Consider the following 22541-nt stretch of genomic DNA (forward strand, 5'->3'; position numbering starts at 1 on the left):
GCTATGCCAGATTTGATTCAATAGGACTGGTCTTTAGGTTCGATTTTCATGATTCAAAAAGTGTTATCATGATCATCAGGACATTCGGTCTCCACTGCAGGAGAACGACCCTCTCTAATTTACCAGAGGCAAATGGAAGATTTGTTCTACACTCTACACTGGCCAGACGGTTTGGGTTAAAGTAAAGTTATAACTGAATATGGAGGCCGCGTACCGGAAAACGCAGCGTGCGACGTCCACCCACAAGGTGGACCGACGACCTGATAAAAATAGCAGGAAGGCGCTGGATGCAGGCCGCTACCAACCGTGCGATGTGGAAGTCATTGGGGGAGGCCTATGTTCAGCAGTGGACGTCCTATGGCTGAAATGATGATGATGATAACTGAATATCAAACTTCATATTTTTCTAACTAAATTCACTTTGATGGAAAATTTGCATTTGAAACTATATTAGTGTTTTACACTTTTGTATTTATACCGTGTACTAAATTTTTGTTAATTTGTGTGTAATACTTTAGCGAACTTGCTCTTGTGCCTACAAAGAACTGTGTAAATACTTAATATAAAAATCCCGACGATTATATAAAATTCCTTTGCGCTATCGTACTTTCGTAATTTATTAACAAAAACTAGGAAAGTTAGGAACGAAACGCAATGCTGTTTAATAAAAAAACACCAGTAGAGGTGAAATAAAACGAAGTTGAATCAAACTGAAAGAGTGCCAAGTCCATTTTCCAGCACCAGAGGGCGCGAATGTAGAGAGAGCGCAAAATGTAGTCAGGGGCACGAAAATAGAGAAATCTCATACATTTTCTCTAATCATTTAATACAGTCGACACAAACTGAATTTTTTTGTTGCATAATAAATACTTACCAAAATTGTTTTATTCATTGCAATAATTAATATTAATTTTATTTATTTTGTTTCAGGTAAGTCTTCAAATAAACTGTTTATCTTCTCTTCAAAGGTAAAATTTTATTAAGTAAGTACATAATATTATGTCGTAAACTATGGTAATCATTAGTAATCTTTCTTGAATTAGTTGGGTTATTATTGACGGTCAAGCTGTAGATCCTGGCTACACATGAGTTGCAGCTGTGGGAACGAGAGGTGGCAAAGGCAATAGTTCGTTTCAGCCACTGCTGGACAAAGGCCTCCCCCAAAGATTTCTACAACTACCGGTCCCGCGCTACCAGCATCAAGGTACTTCCCATAACCTTCGCCAGATCATCGGTCCACCTAGTGGGCGGCCTACCTACACTTGTCTACCGGCCCGTGGTCATCATCATCATCATTTCAGCCATAGGACGTCCACTGCAGAACATAGGCCTCTCCCAATAATTTCCACAATGACCGGTTGGTAGCGGCCCGCATCCAGCGCCTTCCTGCTACCTTTATGAGGTTTTCTGTCCACCTTGTGGGTAGAAATCCTACGCTGTGCTTTCCAGTACGGCCGTGGTCGCAACTAGAGATCTTTTTTGCAATAGTAACTGATTTTTTTGTCCTCATTCCGTTCGTACACATTGATTTGACGTAGAGTAAGCTCCACGCGCCCCTTTGTGTGTTTTCGTAGTGTTTGCCTAAACATGAAAGGTGTGTGCCAACATGAAAATATTTTTCTTTATAATTCTCTTTTAGGACTAAGAGGAAAAACGTAATCGCGTGTTCGCAATAGTATTTCGAATTGGCGAATATTTACTTGGTGTGAAGGTTTTATGACTGTTATAGCGTATTTATTGGGGCTATGTAGGTTTGAAGCCTGAATTGACAAATAAGTAAGGTGATGATGCCTTGGAAGACACTTAGGATATAATAAATAAATAAATATCCTTGGACATTTACACTGCGCTTCTAGTCCCAAACTAAGCAAAGCTTGTACTATGGGTACTATTGGGTACTAGACAACGGATATAAACATACTTAAAATACTTTTTTTTTTGTAAATACATACTTATTATACATAGAAAACACCCAGTCCAATACGAACAAATATGTTCATGCACACAAATGTTTGTACTGTGCGGGAATCGAACCCGCTACCTCCGGAATAGTAGTCCGTTTCGAACCACTACACCAAACGGCCGTCTAATATGGTTGGCAGCTCATATTATTAGACTTAGACTTGAGGAGACAAAGCGCTTTCAAGAAAAGAACTAAATTCTAGAGTTACTAAGTATGTATATTATAAACCTTCCTCTTGAATCATTCTATCTATTTAAAAAAACACATCAAAATAATATATTGCGTAGTTTTAAAGATCTAAGCATAGGTACATAGAGACAGACAGCGGAAAGCGACTTTGTTTTATACTTGTACCTAGTGATGATTCATCTCTACAAAATCCATGAAAAATCATGAAAATAAACGCCTGTATTTTTTATTGTGAAACTAGAATACTACAATAAAAATTGGCAAAACTGAAGCTCGTTAAAATATTTTCGTTGCCACTAAAACGTGGCAGTTTTGTTGAAAATTGAAATGTTTACTATAGTTTTAGTGACAGTCGCAAAAAGTCACAAACAAGTAAGTGTCAGGGTGACGAAGGACTAAATAAAATGGCTAAATGAAAACTAATTAAACTTTTCCAGGACATTTTCGCTATCTAGACCCAGTTAACTAGTCTGTTTGGCACAGTTAAGCCTAAAATCTAGGATGTTAATTTACATCATGTCAGAATAAATTGATTTAAACATTCTAGTGTTTTTGAAACCCTTTCATGATAAAAATAGGCTCAACAAAGTTTCAAAAAATTTTTGTTCAGCTAAGTCCTGAATAAGCGCCCTTTCCGGGGGCACTTATACACGTCCCAAATATCTTGCCCTACCACCACTTTGGGACAACATATGGACTGGTGCTGAGAAGAAACTTTTCAGCCTAAGTTGTTTTTAGAAATTACCATGACTGTCATAGATAGAACTACGAAATGAAACGTGTACTCTACTGATACCAGTCATAACTTACTAGCTGCCCCGGCGATCTTTGTACCGCCCATGTTCATCAGAAATAATGTAAGATTCTAATGGTGAAAGAATTTTTCAAATCAGTCCAATATTTTCGGAGCATATTCAATACAAACAAACAATCAAATCATTTCTCTTTATATAATATTAGTGTACCTAGTCGTAGATAACAGTGTAGGTACTTGCAGTTAGTTAAATTTTAACTATAATAGTGATTTTAAAACCTCATTAAAACTAGTCTCGTTATCCCAGCAAAGAAGGGTTCAACTAACCAAATTCGGTTAAAACTAAACCGTAAACCGTAAACTTTGCAATAACATTTTCGATTTTAATTAAAATTGATGGATCGGCATGAAATTCAAAGCTTTCAAAGTTGCTTTGAGCTTTGTTTAACAATAATAAATCATGTGTCTCTAAAACAATAAAATCGAGTTTGTTTTTGAGTAATTATGCTCGGATTTCGTTTGAATTTGCCTGGAATTTTGCGTCGCTTGTGTTTTTGACGGATTTTGTAGAAAAAGTATTAATGAAGGTAGACGATTTAATTGTTTAGTGACAACTCACTTCAATGAAAAATCACTCCTATTACAATAACTTGCGGTACACATTGTTTATCTTTATAAATGTCGACACCAGTGCCTACAAAAATCATGAGGAAATTAGGGTAGGTAATAAATAACTAATATAACAACAAAAAGAGTAATGCTTTTTCTCATCTTTACAGAAGTTGAAGTTGTACCATTTCAATATTTAAGACTAACAGACCCGGCGAACTTCTTACCGCCTATGTTCATCAGAAACGAATGTAGGAGCAAGGAGTCCAATGATGAAAGATTTTTTTGAATTAGTCCAGCAGTTTTGTAGCCTATTCAATACAAACTAACAATTAAATATTTCCTCTTTACGACTATAATAATATAAGTGTAGATATCTACAAGAATTGAAATTGAAATATTGGTTTTATAATTATCTAGGGGAGACCGAGATGAGTTGTATAATAGAGGAGAGTTTTGAAATTGTTTATTTTTGGAAACCTATTAAATATCAGCGAGCTCTGAACAGCGCGCATTTGCTAGCTCGAGACTTGAACTAAAAACGCGGACTGTTTCAAGCTCGCTAGTAGTTAATAAGTTCCAAAAAATCTACAATGTTACAACTATCCTCTGTTACAACTTACCTCGGTTTCCCTTATTTAAAATAATAGTAAATACAACACAGGGGAGGTAATTATTGACGTGTAAAATCGTGTATTGATCCACCTCGCTTTCTTCAGTCATCCTGAAATGTCCAGTATCAGATACAGCATTTCAGTTTCAGTCTTTGACAGCAAATGACGTTACTTCAGATCCCCAATCCAGAACTGTCATACACAACACGCTGCATACTTCCATTCGTATATTCCACGATACGGACTACTTCTGAAAGAAAATTGGCCGTAGTGATGGGGGACTATCGATACATTTGTATTGCTGACGAATTTTATCGTAGTGAAAACAGATAGAGAAACTGAATTCATGAAAAGCTTAAATCTGCGCGCATAATTTTGAATTTATGTGTTTGAAAGAAACGGGGGTTTGTTAGTATATTTAATTAGAATATAATAAATAAATAAATAATAATAAATAAATCTTTGGACAATTTCACACAGCGCCAGCTAGCCCCAAAGTAAAAATATAATCTTTATAATAATATCATTTTTCGGTAAATTTTGATATATTTTGACATTTGGGTTATGGATTAAAAAGTTTTACTTAAATAATCGTTACTCCCTTTATGTAAATCGCAGATTTTTGTATAATTTAAAGAAAAACCACTAGTTTATCCAATAAAATAAAACAATAAGTAGTTAAGTATCTACATTTTTTAACATTATGGATGCAATAAATTATTGAGTTTATCAAAAACATCATAGTGAAAGTCATTTGAACTAGGGAATATAAATTTCACAAACATTTTATTTATTTTTTTATGAAGTTGATGAAACCTGCGCAATGTATCGGTTTAAATCGATATATCGACAAACTCTCAACATCCCTAATTGCTCCCCGTGAAAAGCTGAAATTCAGGTGCTCTTGTAAAAATGGCTGACGATTTTGAGGCCGTGACGTCATCCAGCGAGGTACCGACAGCAAAAGTAACGATGCTAAGTAGTAATGTAGGATCCCGCAAAACTGGACGTGAGTTTACATGGCAGTATCTAGTTTTTTTGAAGGTACAGTTTTTTTGGAAACAAAATCGAATTCAAAATTCTAACGATTGGTTTTTTGCGGGACTGCAAACGGGATACGTGTGAATACGGGGATAACCCGTTTTTTGCAGGATCCTGTTTAGTAGTCTACTGCCCGTTTTCACCATCAATCCCTAATTTTTAAGTGACCCCTATGGTAACACATAACAGGAATTTTGTTTTCATAGGGGTCACTTAAAAATTAGGGATTGATGGAGAAAACGGCAGTACGAGTTTTAAAAGTAACGTTCACACGAACATCCCGTTTGCATTGTCCTGCAAAAAACCGATCGAATTTGTAGTTTTAATTTCAAACACATAGTCCAGTTTCGCGGGATACTGCATTACTGAATCCCGTAAAACTGTATTGCAATTTAAAAGAGCCTTAAACTGCAACTCTGTGGTGGAATGCGAGTTAAATTTTTAAAGGGTAATATGATTTGCATGTGCAAATTTCACGTTGGTTAGGCGTAATAAAGAGCAAATAAAAGTCCGTCGAATAAGGCTAAAATGTTTTTAGTATAATTCCAGGAAAGTGTTCGGTGGATTGTTGCATTTTTAACACAAGTTTAAATCCCAGATGAAGCACACAATGACTCTAGTTAGTTATAATTACAAACATTACTATGAGGCCTCACTGTGCGCGTGGACGCACAGGGTGACACGAACCAATCACAGAGCTCTATCCAACGCTGTGCGTTCGATTTGCTGCTTCACTTAAGCAAGCATTGTTTGTGAATACGGGCGTTAGAAGCTTGGCTCTACATGATACACCTGTAAATTTTTCACGTTTTGAACTATAAATGGTTTCTTCTTAGCAACATTTTAAATGAAAATTATTTTAGTGGGATTCTACGCATTAAGTAGTTAAGTAGGTAGATAAATTTTAACTTTATTTCTCGAGTAAGTTGGTGGGCGGGGCTTGTCACGTTTTGACAAGCAGTTTCATAGTAAACAAGAGCTTGACGTTTGGACTTCGACTTAAAATTAAGTTAAAGTTACGATGCAATTTGATCACTTAGAATTAAGTTAAAATTTAGTTACCTACTTAGTTAATTACTTAATACGTGTAAATCAGCCTTAAGATGTTAAATTAATGTCACTACTATTTTTTGGAAAATGTACTATTTATTAGATAATCTAATTGTAAAAACTATCCTGAAAACAGAAGCAATTCAGCGCGCACTTTCAGCGAAATTCGCTTCGAAAATAATAAAAATAAAAACCTTCCATTGCTAACGGTACAACAAATTTTGCTGCCAACCCAGGCGTTACTTTTAATCTACAAAATTGCAGTGCGACATTACCAGACCTACCCTACCTCTGTCACTTTCGCACTCCAACAAAAGCCTATTCACCTCTCTTTCTGGCTGAGAAATTTCGCGAACATAAACTGTTCATAATTAGACTCAAACGGTTATTTTTGATGATAAATTAATTATATTATTTTGTGTTTTGTAAGGTAATGATCCTTTAAGATGTACAGGCTTCATAAGTCGTACAAGTTTCTTAAGCCTTAAGGTAGTAAAAATAAGGTTGAATTTCTTATTTTGTAGTGGAAAACTGTACCTACGTTAGAAGTATAACATTGGAATTATTAAAGGGTTATACTCGTTACTTATTACTTATTAGGTACTTACAGAAGGCTGTATATTTTTACAACTTGTATTTCTATACAAGTCTTTGTTGAAGTGAATTTACAGAATAAGTAAGTACCTACATAATATTGAAGTATTAGTTATACGTCTTGCTTTTACCAAGTATTGTACCTTTACTTAGTGTACTTACCTAAAAATTTGTTATAATGGACTAAACTTTGATAGTAGGTATCCTTAGGTTTTTTGGAAGAGATCGCTTGCTAGCTATATCATTATCACCATCATCTCAGCTATAGGTCGTCCACTGCTGAACTGAACATAGTCCCACAAGGTGGACCGACGACCTGATAAAGGTAGCGCTGGATGCAGGCCGCTACCAACCGTGCGATTACTGTCATACTAATCAATAATTCCGTGAGGAATACCATTATTTCAATACAACCTGCCTAGTTAGTAATGCAAACTACGGGACTTTAAGCTTAATACTGTAGCATCTTATGCCGTTTTTATGTGCTATTTATTTTTGCAACAAAAAACATAACCTGATTTGCTGACGACTGTACATAAAAATCAAAGCATTTTCACCCCTATTACTACAGAAGCAACAACCACATCTAACTACCTTCTAATTACCAACACCTGATAATGATCGTGTTAATAACCATTCACAAAACGATTCAACTCCCACTAAATTAACAAATAACAACACTAGCGCGTGCGTTACCCATTTGTTCAACAGACCAAAAAATAACGATAACGCTATTCGTTATAACGTCGTTACGCGATCGTTATAACCATTAGTTACGTTGGTACGGCCGTGACGTATAGGGTTAGTGCAATGCGTAGTGTTGGTAGCCATTGTACGATGCGGAACGGTTTTATTGTCGGGTACGGTGAATGGGCACGAATAATTGGTAGAATATTGATGGCTGGTATAGCGGAATCTATTGAGCCTTTAAAAAAGGAAAACTATTGGTATATGTTTACTTCATACAAGTGAATAAATCAAATGTAATACCAATTTTTACCCGACTGCACCAGAAGGAGGGTTATTTAGGAAGCTCTTGCCCTGCACCTCAAATGGAAAGTGATGATCAGGCTGAAGGTGGAAGCCACCAGGTATTCTCTACTACACAGGAACTTCTCTCTTCTGCTTGCCGTGTCGACAACATACTCCGTCACAAGAGTGGCTTTGTCAGTAGCCTTCATTAAATCTTTCTGAACTTCTATACTATCTTTCCTTACAACTGCCAGAACACAACAATACTGTTAACATTTTGGGGGACCGAGATCTCTGTGTAAGGAAGGTGGCAAGAAAGGCGTTTAAACGTCCCTATTCGAGTTTTAAAAAAAAGAGGTTATTTTTATTACTAACAACGTAACAACGTCACCACGCACCGAAAGACGTAGTATCTACAGGCCTCCCACTAGGTGGGCCGACGATTTGACGAAAGTCGTGGGCAATACCTGAATGTGGACAGCGTATGCCTGGTCGTTGTGTAAATCCTTGTGGAAGACCTTTGTTCAGCAGTGGACGTCATTTGGCTAAAACGAACGAATATTCTTCGCTATCAAGTCCCAAACTATTTAATCATTGTACTACGGGTACCACCAGACCACTGACATCAACATTAACCTGGCAAGGATGTGGCAGTGTCAATTTGACCCCGCTCTTCATATTTTGAAGTTTGTCCCGTAGCCGTGTGCTGTTAATATTTATTACTTATTTCTTTTCTTTCAAATTATAACAGTCCTTCGAAGAAGAAGCTTTTCTGTCCTTCCAATCACGTATCGTGTCCATTAGACAATGTGAACACACCCCACATAAATTGTCGACGGCAAATTATTCGCTAGGGGCCGCGTCAAACGCCGGGACAACTCTTTTAGTGCTAAACGTGCCGTGGGGGTCTGTAATTGGGTTTTTAGTTTTAGTTCTGTTTTGTTTTAGTGTTTAGGGTAAAGGTTAAGTGCAGTTTTTGTGTATTAAAAGTTAGTAGGTATGGTTATGTCACGTCTGGATGGGGTGGGGAGTGTAGTTCAAATCGTCCTCTTGCCTCTAGTAAATTAGAGAGAGTCGTATCGTAGTAGCTACTAGATGCTTGTTTAAGTGAACGCACAGCGTTGAATAGAGCTCTGTGATTGGTTCGTGTGTCACCCTGTGCATCCACGCGCACTGTGAGACCTCATAGCAATGATTGTAATTGATGATGATGATAACGATGATGAATGTCTCTTTTAGTAGAGAAGCAAGACGCCAGGCATCGGCTAAAATGGCAGAAACAAGACTTATGCCCGTTTTCACCATCAATCCCTAATTTTGAAGTGATATAACAACTAATGGCCGCCCGCGACTTCGTACGCGTGGATCCCGTTTTACCCCCTTCATCTATCTTACGCGGTTTAGATTCTTTCATACAAATGTTTTTTCCCGCTAACTCCCGTACCCGTGGGAATTTTGCAATATCCTGTTGTAACTAAGCTTTAACTTTACTAAGATACCGGCATGCCAAATTTCAAGCGTCTAACTTAAGCGGTTTAGATTTTTCATACAAAAGGATTTTCCCGCTAATTCCCATTCTCGTGGGAATTCCTAATTGTACTATAACCTGCCCAGGAGTATGAAGAATAATTGTACCAAGTTTCGTTAAAATCCGACAGACAGACAGACAGACAGATAGACAAAAATTTTACTTATTGCATTTTTTGCATCAGTATCGATCACTAATCACCCCCTGATAGTTATTTTGAAAATATATTTCATGTACAGAATTGACCTCTCTACAGATTTATTATAAGTATAGATTAACAGGAATTTTGTGGTCATAGGGGTAACTTAAAAATTAGGGATTTATGGTGAAAACGGGCATTACTGTGTCTATCTGTGTGAAAGCTAGTATTAAACTAAATACCAAACTTCTAAATCTAGTTTGCGCTACAACTGCATATCCCCGCGGTCCGTTTCAGAAACGCTTACGTCCATAATTCTGTAGAGGGCAGCACTCACAAGTTTATCGCAGTTAATTGTTAGCCGCAAAGTGGTTGATTGTACAAAGGAGTTACAGTTACAGTTAACTGTACATATAGGTCAGGTAGATAATTGCTGGACTTTCAGCTGGTTTGGTTAACTAAGTTCTGTTACCTTTGACTAGCGTGTTATTGTGAAGTTATGCTTTACTGTGGTTTGGTTGGATGGGTGACCGTCCTAGTAATATTATATTACAATACTAGCGGCCGCCCGCGACTTCGTACGCGTGGATCCCGTTTTACCCCCTTCATCTATCTTACGTGGTTTAGATTTTTTCATTCAAATGTTTTATCCCGCTAACTCCCGTTCCCGTGGGAATTTTTCAATATCCTATTGTAACTAAGCTTTAAGTTTACTAAGGTACCTGCATGCCAAATTTCAAGCGTCTAACGTAAGCGGCTTAGATTTTTCATACAAAAGGATTTTCCCGCTAATTCTCGTTCCCGTGGGAATTTCTAAGTATACTATAACCTGCCCAGGAGTATGAAGAATAATTGTACCAAGTTTCGTTAAAATCCGTCGAGTAGTTTTTGTTTCTATAAGGAACATACAGACGGACAGACAGACAGACAGACAAAAATTTTACTGATTGCATTTTTGGCATCAGTATCGATCACTAATCACCCCCTGATAGTTATTTTGAAAATATTTTTCATATACAGAATTGACCTCTCTACAGATTTATTATAAGTATAGATTTATGACACTTAATGCTAGTATCTGAAGGGAGCTCCGCCCGAGTGTTAATAAATGTAATAATATAAGATTTTACTATTTTACATTACTAGTATTTATGAGATAACTAGCTTTTTCCCGCGGCTTCACCCGCGTGAAATTTCATTTGTCACAGATCGTCCTAAATTATAGCCTATATGTTATTCTGGGTTATAAACAATAATACTGTAAAGTTTCATCAAAATCTGTTCAGTAGTTTTTGCGTGAAAGAGTAACAAACATCCAGACGTCCAAACTTTCCCATTTATAATATTAAGTAGGAAGTATGATATAAGTTTTTAAAATGGTATTGAAATAGGAGATAGCTTTTTATGACGCTTCTGTAACCAAATTTTTGACCTCCACCGGTTGAAGGTCAACCGAATCCCATTATGCATTTATAGAAACGGCACGAGTCGAGTTCTCGCTACCAAATCGATTCGATTCGAATAAAAATCGATGCCATTGCAATCGATTACGAATTAAACGGTACCTATACTGTTCCGTTTGGCAATAATTGAGGTTTTGGATTCTGAAGGATTTAGCAACTTTGAAATTGGTATAGATTGTTTTTAAGTGGCGTTGTTATCGATTAAAGAGTTTAGCAAACTGAGCTTCAGTGTGGGTGGCCATTTTTTTGTAATTTATTCATAGTCCAGTNTCATGAAGACCACTTTTCGATAGGGTAAGTCCTTTACGCGGTATAACCGGAAAACCGAAAAAACGCCCCTTTCGGGGGCACCCACCCCTTAAGCACAACTCCGTCGAAGTCGAAAACTCAGGAGAGTCTTAATGGGCAACCAATGAAGCCATTAAAGCAAAAAAATCTTTTGTAGGAATTATTTCCGATTTAATCAATTTTTGTGTTTAATTCTACTGGCCTATCAGTGAAATAAATGAAATAAGAATAATACTGTTCCAATAAGCAATATTTCTATAAATTTTAAAAAATATATTATTTTTGAGTTTAACTCTAAGCTATGGGCTTACGCTACTAATATTATAAAATCGAAAGTAACTCTGTCTGTCTGTTACGTTTTCACGCCTAAACCACTAAACCAATTTTGATGAAGTTTGATATAGAGATAGTTTGAATCCCGGGAAAGGACATATTGGATAGTTTTTATCCCAGTTTTTGAAACAGGGACGCGCAATTAAGTTTTCCTGTAACAGACAAATTTTCACCCGGGAAAAATCGCGGACTTAAGCAATTTTATTTATAAAAGTCACTTTTCTTTCACAAGACGGACTCTTATGGAATATTTATTGTTGTACATTGTACTGATTTAATATAACCCAAACCATAATTAAAAACGACTCAAACGCAAATTATGGTGTTCTCGAGATAATTTGCCCCACTAAAGAAATCCTGTTCAAAACGCCAAAAAACGCCGTTCAACTTTGAACTTTATTCATTGGAGTTAAATTTGAAAATGTTTCTTTTGAAGGTAAATAAAAAAATTCTGGAGTAAAAAGGCGAAATGAACGTTTCTTATCTCAATGATAAGCCAAAGGACACGTCGCAGAGATGAAGGCTGTATTTTTGGCATGTTTTTTTAGGTCATTAAGAAATTGTATGCATGCATATACATTTAAAGAAAGATTCATTTAGAAAGCGCTCTGGAAGCAGGCCGCTATCAACCGGGCAACATGGAAAGCATTGGGGGAGGCCTATGTTCAGCAGTGGACGTCCTATGGCTGAGATGATGATGATGATGACGATGATATACATTTAAAGGCAACGATATACATGCCACTAAAACGGAGGAACTTGCATGCTTTTTAATAGCATAATACAAGTAATGGCGCTTCTAGTTAAAAAAAAATTGTGCGATGTACTCGCTTGCCAGATACAGTGTGGCATTAGCTTAAATACAACTAGCTGACCCGGCGAACTTCGTACCTGCTATGTACATCAGAAATAATGTAGGATTCTAATAGTGAAAGAATTTTCCAAATCGGTCCAATAGTTTCTGAGCCTATTTAATACAAACAAACAATCAAATCTTTAACTAAATATTAATGTATACTATGTAGATAGTGGTGGTTGTAATGAAGGAATGGTGGTTATAATAATGCAAAAAAGTCTACTTCTGTGGGGAGATTTAAAATGTCATTACCGAAGGAAGCAATAACAGTGATATTACCGCCTCTGTGGTCTAGTGGTAAAACTATACTAGGGTTCGATTCCCAGTGGGGGCAGATTTTTCTGTTCAGTTTGGTTGGTGGTAGGGCTTGTTCTAAGTCCGCCTGGCTAGCTACCACCATCTTACCTAAGTCCTTCGCCATAACAACAATGTTAACAGCATTGTTGTGTTCCGGCAGTTAGAGGTAAGATAGCCAGTTTCTCCGTGGTTGAGGATTCCGGGTGAAGCTCGCTTTCACCTTCGGCCTGATCGTCACTTACCATCAGGTGAGATACAGGCTAAAAGCTTCCTCGTTGTGGACAAAAAAAATGTTATTAAACTCTTTGAAGAGTGTACCAGGCACTAGTCTGTGTCGCTTTAACATTCGGTTAGAGCCATATGAACTCGATTATTCGATTCATCCGAATCCAATCTATCGGCAAATTAGAATCGGTAATGAGTGAATACGGAATGGACAGTTAGAACTATGTTGTTTTCATCATCTACACTAGCTGTGCCCGCGACTTCGTACGTTTGAATAATATTTTCCGTTTTTGCTAAATTTCTCTTTACTGCTCCGCCCCTATTGGTTGTAGGGTGATGTTATGTAGCCTAAAGCCTTCCTCGATGAATGGGCTATCCAACACATGAATATTTTTCAAATCGGACCAGTATTTTCGGAGATTAGCGCTAAAGATATTTCTCAATAAGCTGGCTATTATCAAATCTCCTGTATTTATACATTTTAATCTGACGATCTGGTAAAGGTCGCGGGAAGAGCCTGGATGCGGGCAGCGCAGGACCGTGCATTGTGGAAAACCTTGTAGGAGGCCTTTGTCCAGCAGTGGACGTCATTTGGCTGAAACGAACGAACTAACGATACATTTTAATACAACTGTATAGATACTTATTTATATTTGTTTTCTCCAACAACCTTCGAATAACATTTTAAAAGCAACAAAACAGCTTATTAAAACTTTCTAAACGTTTCCGGAAATAATTTATTTGACAAAAATTAGGAAACTTCTGAAGGGAGGAATTCCTTCTTAATTACATTGATTTTCTTTTTAAGTAAGAAAGTTAAGGGACGCACAACTTATGGCATCGAATTCGGCCTATTTAACCCTTAAACTGTTTTTAATTAATTTTGAACCGTATTTTAACTCGGTAAAGTTGAAACTTCAACTTGTGTATTTAAATAAGCACATTACTTGTAAATGTTCATTATCTAGAAACAATCTAAGGGAACCTTGTACTGTGGTGACTAACAATTTTAAGTCTAGTTCTCAACTTAGTCAGTGCCTGAGTTAATGGAGCGGCATGGGAGGGTGACATTAACATAATAATATAAATAAATAAATCTTTAGACAATTTCACACATCGCCAGCTAGCCCCAAAGTAAGCAACTTAATGCTTGTGTTATGGGTAGCACCCATAACACAAGCATTAAGTTGCTTAACGGATATACTACTTATATACTTTTTTTTTTAAATACATACATATTATACATAGTAACACCCAGACCCGTCACAGAAATTAAAATTCATCATTTCAATTTCTGCCCAGCCGGGAATCGAACCCGGGACCTCTTGGCATAGTAGCACGTTCTGAACCACTACACCAAACGGCCGACATTAAGACATAGTACACAGAATATTATGACAGAGTACACAAAATCTGGTGAAGGTCGCGGGAGGTGCCTGGATGCGAGCGGCGCAGGACCGGTCTTTGTGGAAATCCTTGGGGGAGGCCTTTGTCCAGCTGTGGACGTCTTTCGGCTGAAACGAACGAACGAACGATCAAAAAATCTGAAGTCTCGCTGACGTTTAACGTCTCATAAACTCCCTCCATAGGACGTCTACTGCTGAACATAGGCCGCCCCTTAGATTAATAAAACCTAGATGGATAGTCTTCAAACGCTTCGTCAAGAGTGAGGCAAAAATCTTATGTCATTAGTGTCAATTTTGTTGGGGAGTGTAGACAGTGAAGGCGATTTTCCCGAAAGTAGGGAAATTATTAATACGTTTTTAATAATTGTATAATTAACAAAAACAAAACGCATCATGTACTTACTTATTTATTGAATTCAAAGTACCTACCTAATAACAATAAGATAAATCGACTTAAAAGTCTCGATTTCATAAAAAAGGAAGTGTATTTGTACGGCGAACAATTGGGAAATAAATTTTCTTGTTACTGGTATCATTCCCGTGTTTAATTTTTGAAAGCCAAATTCAAGCAAAATACGCGTCGAATCGTAGTACTTACTTATGAAATGTAACACTGGTCACTTTCTTTTGTTTTTCTGATGTATTTTAGACACCCTTTTACAGCATAAACCGTTTTATTAATTAAAATTCGTCGGACGTGTTTACCAATTTTTCACTTTGACAGTTCATGTGACGTTTACGGGTAAGCCGTGCCGGCTCCCTAAAAACTGCCTCACCTTTCGTGCACTGACTATCTATCTAGGTTTTATTAATCTAAGGGCCGCCCCCAATGCTTTCAACGTTGATCGATTGGTAGCGGCCTGCGTCCAGTGCTTCCCTGCTTTGGCTGAAATGATGATGATGATGATGAAACTCCCTCCCGTGCCACTCCCATGCTTTAGACAGTGACTGAGCTAAACACCAGACCTTTATACTTACAAATGAACAGTTATGACTAGCCTTTAGCTTGTTCCGGTTAGAATGGCTAGATTATAGATTTATTCATTATTAGGTCTAATTTTTATCGATCAACGATTACTACAAGGATGTAGGTATAGTCTGCGACAATAGGAACTAGTAATTTTGCTTAAGTAAGCTCACAAAAGCTTAGATAGAGATTTTATGATTGATATAAAACTCAACACTTGTACAATACCAATAGTTTTGTGATTAAACAATATTATTAATTAACAACAAAATTCGATTTTCTATTACTTTAAAATCAATATAAATGATTAGTCAGTTGACAAACGAAATGACTTCATAGCTATGTTGGTTCCCGCTGAAAACCAGCTTCTCGGCATGACGTTTGTGTTATGTCGCGAATATTGCTGAGCGGGCTCTTCAGCTTATGTACTGTATTATTTTTATTATGCTAGATAAAGTATTCTTATCTTCTTATTATTTTTATCTATGTATTATCAAACAAATAGAGGAATACAGGGGTTCCGTTTCATCCCAGCTCGTATGGAACCCCAAAAAGTCAAGTTTATTGCCACCTCATCAACTCTATAAATCCGTCACGTTAAACTATACATTTACGTTCCAAAACATATCTTATTATAACCACACAAGAACACTGTTTATCTCAATATGCCGTGAACACAGAACAGCTCATTTCATAAGAATAGTCCTTTGTGTTGTCAAAATATCTCGTTTTGTACTGACGATGTTTACAAAGATCCTGTAGGAAAATACCTTATTATAATGAGGATTATACTTTGATAACTTTGGGAGAGTTACTTGGGTTTTTTTGGTATTATGAGAGGAGTTATAAGTGTACTTGTCTGCAAAAAAACATATTTTTTCCGTAATTTGGCTTTCTAAAAGCACTTTCTACCTCGACGACTTCATAAAGGTAGCAGGAAGGCGTTGGACGCAGGCCGCTACCAACCGGGCAACATGGAAAGCAATGGGGGAGGCCTATGTTCAGAAGTGGACGTCATGTGGCTGAGATGATGATGATGATGATGATCAAACCTAGAACATCTAGATCGAAAAAATCCTAGTTCAAACACTTCACTATTCAATTAAGATCCGTTTACATCCGTGAAAAATCACACTTAAAGTATTCTTTTTGACCCAAAGTATGCTTCATTACTTTTCGTCGGAATCTTTCTTTGTGTCAAGTTATCTCAATTAAAGAGGCGTACACACTTCCGACCATAAAAAGCTCGTTTGTTAATTTCCCAAATTCCCGCCTCATCCTGAGATAGACCGGTTAATTAGCAAATATCTTCATCTCACAGTCATTAAGGCGCGTGACGTCACGCGACACAGCGTTAATGTGCTCTAAGCCTTATAATTGCCGAGTTAAGAATTTGATATTACGAAAGTAAGACTGGTAGGTAACAAGCTAAAATGCATTTATTGTCTACATGTATATATACTGAAATATAGTCCCTAGATGTTGACTTCACAGTACTCGTACATCATCATCATCATCATCATCATCTCAGCCATAGGACGTCCACTGCTGAACATAGGCCTCCCCCAATGCATGCCATGTTGCCCGGTTGGTAGCGGCCTGCGTCCAGCGCCTTCCTGCTACCTTTATGATGTGGTCGGTCCACCTTGTGGGTGGACGTCCCACGATGCGTTTTCCGGTACGCGGCCTCCACTCCAGAACCTTGCTGCCCCATCGGCCGTCAGTTCTGCGTACTATGTGCCCTGCCCATTGCCACTTCAGCTTGCTAATCCGTCGGGGCATGTCAGCGACTTTAGTTCGTTTTAGGATCTCCACATTTCTACCCATCAAAAACAATACTTGTCAAAAAAACCAAGTCTCGCAACTCAGTTGTTCTACGGTAAAAAGTTGTGAGATCCATGTAATACCAAGTCCAGGCCAGGAAATCTTTAACTTTTTACATAAATTATTGACTTGGCCATCGCACTAAATAATTTAATTTACACGTGTTTTCATGCGATGGCCAAGTCAATATATTTATGTAAAACGTTAAAGATTTCCTGGCCTGGACTTGGTATTACATGGATCTCACAACTTTTTACCGTAGAACAACTGAGTTGCGAGACTTGGTTTTTTTGACAAGTATTGTTTTTGATGGGTAGAAATGTGGAGATCCTAAAACGAACTAAAGTCGCTGACATGCCCCGACGGATTAGCAAGCTGAAGTGGCAATGGGCAGGGCACATAGTACGCAGAACTGACGGCCGATGGGGCAGCAAGGTTCTGGAGTGGAGGCCGCGTACCGGAAAACGCATCGTGGGACGTCCACCCACAAGGTGGACCGACCACATCATAAAGGTAGCAGGAAGGCGCTGGACGCAGGCCGCTACCAACCGGGCAACATGGCATGCATTGGGGGAGGCCTATGTTCAGCAGTGGACGTCCTATGGCTGAGATGATGATGATGATGATGATGATGTACGAGTACTGTGANGTGCCCCCAGATGGTGGGGGCACTGCCGTGCCCCCAGATAACTATCTAGTGCTATAACTGGTACTGAGAAGAAGTAGGGTAAAAACTCAGCTACTTTAATAGGCTCTTATTTATTATTAAGTAAAGAAAATACTTACCCCATTTCATGGAAATGAAAGCAAAATCCGACTGTATCATTTCACGTTTCCAAACACTCACAAAAGCAAAACATACCGTTTCACTTATCCAAAAACATAAGAATTACAAAGTATAAGTATTAACAAGTTGTATCCACATTGATTGATAAATCGTTATGCCCAAAGTATGGGGATTTTCGGAATCTTTGTTTGGTTAGAATACTTCTAAAATGGCGGCGTATACGGTCGCGGAGGATGGCGAACTTTTTGTGCAGGATTTAAAATTTATGCATGATTTATAAAAATCAAAATACGAAAAAAGAATACGTTAGTAGCTATTTTAATTTTTAGATAAATTAAAAAGAATTAATGTGCGTATCGTATAAACCTACCCTTGCGAAGAAAATATTTACGTAGTCTGCCCCATGAACGCTTCTTGTGCAATTAAATATTTGTAAAGAGAATAAAATCAAATTTGAAAAGCTCCGATATACTTTTGAATCATTTATTTTTGAATGAATCCTATTATTTTCTTTCAAATAAAAGAAAATGATGCACGAAGAAACTGTAAAAGTACTATGGCAAAAAAGGTAGAGTATAACATACTGTGTAACGATTTTATTTATTATTTAGTTTTGTAAATTAAAACTTAGTAACCTACTATATTGCTTTATGTAATTGTTTTCTTACTTGTTTCCTAGAACATTCAAACACCACATAATATATTTTCTTAAATTTTTAACAGCTCACTTGCTCGCTCGCCGATCCCCACGGCCGCGTGTCCCCCACATAACTTTATGCATGTTCGGACGAGGTTAAGCCATCAATCTCCGGAATCCCTGTTTGTTTTGAAAACTTTTTTAGCGAACTCCTAAGACTGCCCTTTGGGAACAACCGCGGAATAATGATTATCGGGATTCGGGATATATCAGCCGAGTTTTTCAGACTTTTCAGTTTTTAAGATTTCTTATTATGAGATGTGGGGTGATATCGAAGTTGGGTATTGATGGCTTCAGGTGGATAAAGGAAATGGAAGCTCAAAGACTAATATAAGTACTTTGGGGACTTATCAAAAGCTTTTAAAGTATTAATAGCCCGACGAATTCGCTTCACTTCACCTTGCTAATAAGGAAGCTGAAGTGGCAATGGACAGGGCACATAGTACGCGAAACTGACGGCTGATAGAGCAATAAGGTTCTGGAGTGGAGGCCACATCCCATCAGGTGGACCGACGACCTCATAAAGGTAGCTGGAAGACACTGGATGCAGGCCGCTACCAACCAGGCGATGTGGTAATTTTTGGGGGAGGTCTATGTTCAGCAGTGGACGTCCTATGGCTGAAATGATGATGATGATGAATGTTGCTATCTATGAATGCTATTCTTAACACTCTAATTACAAGCTTTTTATTACTTTCACATGTCTGGTGTCTGTCGTCAAATCTTGCAACTTAAAATTGACCCACTTCCCGGTTTCCTATTGAGCTGAAATTTTGCATACATGTGTAAGTCCGATGACAATGCAATATTATGGTACCATTGAGCTGGTCTGATGATGGAGTCGGGAGGTGGCCATAGGAACTCCTAAACAAAACGGCGGAAACTCATCGAGTTTGGGTTCGTTGGATTTGTCTTTTCGAGCACTTTAGTGTTAGATAACGTCCAGGGTCCTGAGATTAAGATATAACTAAAAAGTGTAAAATAAAATTATAATAAAAATAAACTTTTTTAAAAACAAGCTTTTATTCTGAATTTCGAAAGCTTGTAGCGCAAACAGAGAAAAAGAGGAATAAATTCCATGCGCGATACAAACTTTCGAAATTCAGAATAAAAGCTTGTTTTTAAAAAAGTTTATTTTTATTATAATTTTATTTATAAAGCTTAGAACACATTAAAGTGATAATCCGTGACGTCACGCCCTTAATGACGGTGAGATGAAGATATTTGCTAATTAACTGCTGCTATCTCAGGATGAGGCGGGGAATTTGGGAAATTAACGAATGAGACTTTTATGGAAGTAATGTGTACGCCCCTTTAATTCAAATAGGTTTAAATAAGTAAAATGAAAAATAAAACGCTGGCGAGTAAAAATGACTAGGTACTTATTTCCTTCTTTCTTGTTCAGTTTGGGTTTTAACAGCTTAGATCATGTCTAGTTTTAGAGATTAGACACCATAATATGGAAGTATGGACGTTTTACTTGACTCAAAAAAAATTAAAAATATTTTTACAAACGTTTCGTTCGTTCGTTCGTTCGTTTCAGCCGAAAGACGTCCACTGCTGGACAAAGGCCTCCCCCAAGGATTTTCACAAAGACCGGTCCTGCGCCGCTTATAATAAAAATATAACAAACGTTTATAATAATTTAATTCCTATTTGGTTTGGTATCTAGGTTCTGACACTGATAATTTGGTAAAATGGCATTAATGGCTAAAAACTCAAATAACAACACCGCGAAGTAAAACAGATAGAGCGCCATCTCTTGATCAACCCCGATACTAACTCTAATAGCGTGTGATGGATAAAAGCAGGTTAGAAAATCCAATCTTACAATTAATTTAATAATTTAACACACCTAACTATAGGTCAAGCGCTTACCTCAATAAGTGCCTGTGGTATGGGAGGGGCACGGGAGGTATGACATTAACATTAATCGTTCGTTTCAGCCAAATGACGTCCACTGCTGGACAAAGGCCTCCCCCAAGGTTTTCCACAATGAACGGTCCTGCGCTGCCCGCATCCAGGCTCTTCCCGCGGCCTTTACCAAATCGTCGGTCCACCTAGTAGGAGGCCTGCCCACGCTACGTCTTCCAGCCCGTGGTCGCCATTAACATTAATATGATGAGACAAATCATTATAAACCTGAAGGAGATCTGTAGTCTCGCTGACGTTTGACGTTACAAAAACACCCTCCCGTGCCATTCCCGTACCTTGGACACTGGCTAAGTTGAGTACTAGACCTATCATCATCATCATCATCAACAGCCCTTTACAGTCCACTGCTGGACTATGAGCCTCCTCCACTATAGTGGAGGGTTTTGCCATAATCCCCACGCTTGGCAGGCGGGTTGGAGATCGCAGTTTGAAAGATTGATGTTTTTCAGAGAGCGCTGCTGCCTGTTCTCTGTTTGATGTGTAGTCCCTAAGATGTGTAGACCTATCATCGAAACAAACTAATACTGTGTGTATGACATGACAATACCAATAAAACTACACAGAAATATTTGAAACGCAACTGGATTGGTCCAGTTACATAAATGAATTGAAACCAAAAAAATGTTGCAACGGACAACGTTGTAGCCGTTGTAGGTACGTGATTGAAACCATTTTGTATATTGGATCGAATTTAATCCTATCATGAAATCGTATGGATTACGATACTACGACGCATAGCGTAGGTGGGCTCAGTAGGTCTAAAGACTTGATATTTTTTGTGTAAACAAGACTTGGAAGTTTACAAAAAAAGTAAAGTGTTTGACTGTTAGATCCAAAACAATAATTATTTGTAAATGAATTTAAGCACAAATAAAAAATGTATTTACTTACGTGAGATTTTAAGGATAAACTCTTTTTTTTTTGCTCAAAATCTTGAAAAGGTTGGATATGGGCCGAACAAGATTTTCTGATTTATAAATTTAAGTAATACGACTGGAATCCAATAATTGTAATTTTTAATATCTATTTAGTAAATAATTGGTTAGACTAGATAGATACAGAAAAAATAACTTTGCATCCACTAACGTTACTGCAACAACTACGATTTTTGAAACTTTTTAAGATTCAATTTTTGTCGATTGAGCTTACTCAGCCTAACTATGTACTGTGACATCCAGACAGATTGGATTCAAGTATTCGATGACAAAACTATCGGAATTTGTGGCATTGTTGTTATACGAAGATATTCAGTCGCTTTTCATTTCAAGTATTTTGAGTTTCTATTAATGGCAGGGTTTGTATTCGGAGATGATATTGTACATTCGTATTTTTTTCGGCTCGATTGTTGCAATATAGGATTTCATCCACGAAGACGCGCCCCACCAAATTTTGGTCGAGGAAGCGCGGGGTGCGGGGAGTTTGATCCGAGCAATCCGAGCGGCATTATTGTAGTGTGCGTGTGCACTCATGCATAATTTAGCGTGTACCGATAACACTTAAACATTGCTCAACAGCGCTGGTAGGGCCCAAAAGATAAGAAGACATGTAAAAGTGCCCCATAAGGGCTACCTTTTTTAGGCTGTTGGCGTCATTATTTTTTAAGATAATTAACTAACTTTTTATCAGATTTAATTAAATTAATTTTAAAGCCAATATTAAGTATTACTTTTGAAAAGTTGTGCTTAAAAATGATTAGTGAATTGTGTCAAATATCCAATTTATTTAATTATCACACCAGCGTCTCAGAATTCAATCCCAACTCAAACTTTGAACTTGTTGACATTAAAACTATAAAGTTAAGTTATTTGGGTCTGGTATATTGTCTTAAGCCCAAACTTCAGACTCAAAATACCCAGACACAGACAATTGCCAAAAATAGTTGCCCAAAACTTGCGTCTCTACAAATTCCCTAAATTAAACTTGGCCCAAGTAGTTTTAATAATCGCCCGACTAGAGCAGAAATTCGTACTAGTGATGGGAAGTTTGGTATCGATATCCCAACTAATATTA

The 22541-nt window shown here is 37.5% G+C and overlaps 1 protein-coding gene across 1 annotated transcript in view; it reads left to right on the plus strand.

The window, feature by feature from the left end:
• The window catches only part of LOC114365316 (nephrin-like), a 174845-nt gene that overhangs the window by 43868 nt on the left and 108436 nt on the right, over positions 1–22541 (plus strand). The window lies entirely within an intron of this gene.

This window comes from Ostrinia furnacalis, unplaced genomic scaffold (assembly GCF_004193835.3).
Source record: "Ostrinia furnacalis isolate ACB-3 unplaced genomic scaffold, ASM419383v2 OfSCF7582, whole genome shotgun sequence".
In the NCBI taxonomy this organism is placed as follows: Eukaryota; Metazoa; Arthropoda; class Insecta; order Lepidoptera; family Crambidae; genus Ostrinia; species Ostrinia furnacalis.